Genomic DNA, 1,753 nt, shown 5'->3' on the forward strand with positions numbered 1-1,753 from the left:
TTTCTGTTTTAAATTCTAAATCGTTCTCCCCGTTCTTTTGTGCTGGAGTGCTGTATCCCTCTCAACCCGGGTTGGTGGCAGGCTACTGACGGTTACGGTCGATCGTAGCCCGCCGCCTTAATTGATTAACGAATCTGCTCTAACGGCCACCTGTTTAAGACAGTTGCGTGGGTGGTTGGCGGGTGTTCTGGTGTGGTTTGCTTCTTCTTTCCTGTCAAACATCTATCGTCCTTATCTCCCCTTCTTTTTTATGTTTGTTACTCTCTTGTAACAGCTCTAATCTTCTGGCGCTCATGTCACTTTATGCAGTTGCGAGCGCCGTAAAACATCTACTAAAACTAAAAACTAAACTAAGACAGTTGTCTGGACAAAAAGCCACTTTCTGTCCCCTCCCCTCCCACCCCCACCCTTTGCGTTTTTTAAAAACATGATAATTGCACTGTATACGACAACCAAATGTCTAAGACGACCGCTTCTCTCGTCGATAGTGGGTGGTTGTGTTAAGCAATATCCACTAGAAAGATATACGTACTATGTTTCACGTACACGCATTTTTAAAGTGCGATAGGGGGTCTCTCTTGGCCTAGAGGTTAAGGTGTTGGCCTCTCATTCAAAGGTCCCGTGTTCGAATCCGGGTAGCGACCCAAAAAAATTTCTTCTCTAAAATTGTCTTCTTTCACCTCCTTTCCTGCTCTCTAGCAATGTTCTGTCGTCTGCTTTCGTCTCCTCTTTCTGCCCCCACCCCGTCACCTCATTTGCCCCCTCCTCTGGGCTCCTGACTCTTTATACAGCCTTTCTACTGCTACTCCTTCTCCTTGACTCCTTCTTACTGCTGTCTTTCAGCTACACTCCCGATCTTCTGGTAGGAAAGATCTACACCTAGCCTTCTCGGACAAGGGCGAAAAATCTCGGAGGGCCCGTGTGCAAGTTGCGCACGTTAAAGATCCCTTGGTGGTCTAAACTCGATAACAGTAGGCTTCGACCGTCACCCGGGCAAAATTCAAAATTTCCTACCAATTGAAGATGTTTGGTGTGTCCCGCGCGCTCATATGACCTTGTGCACATGCGAGCGCCGTAAAAACACTTCCCAAAACACAAACAAAAAGTGCGATAACATTATTAATGTAATGCGCATTGAGCACTTTTTGAGAAAATGAAAATGCGCGGCGTAAATGCTATTTATTATAACTGCAATGTTATTATTATTATTATTATTATTATTATTATTATTTATTATTATTTTTCTTATTATATACATTTTAGTAGTAGTAGCGTCAGCAGTAGCAATTATTATCATTTTCATCATCAGTATCATTATCATTATTTTTATTATCATTATTATTATTATTATTCTTATTGCTGTTTTTAACTCAGTCATGTAGATAAGGCGTAAACGCACCTACATTGGCGTAAGCAGTTTGGTGATCAGGCTACTGGACATGTAATCATGATATTGTGGGTTTGGGGGTTAGAGCCTCAGCTGGGTCCGACGCTGTGTCCTTGGGAAAGGCACTTTACACGAATTTCCTATTTGGCTCAATCCTTTCGAAGACGGACATTAAAACTCAGAGGTCCCGCCCCGCCTCTTAAATAACCCTCTAATAGTGTTGATAGGGGAGTTAAACCTTTTTCTGAACTACATTATTAAAAATAAAACGATGGAGATGTTTATCTTCTTTTTCTACCCCTCCCTACCACGCCCCCCCCCCCCCACAAAAAAGAAGAAAAACACAACAAATAAAGACACACACAC

The sequence above is a fragment of the Aplysia californica genome, unplaced genomic scaffold (assembly GCF_000002075.1).
Source record: "Aplysia californica isolate F4 #8 unplaced genomic scaffold, AplCal3.0 scaffold01576, whole genome shotgun sequence".
In the NCBI taxonomy this organism is placed as follows: Eukaryota; Metazoa; Mollusca; class Gastropoda; order Aplysiida; family Aplysiidae; genus Aplysia; species Aplysia californica.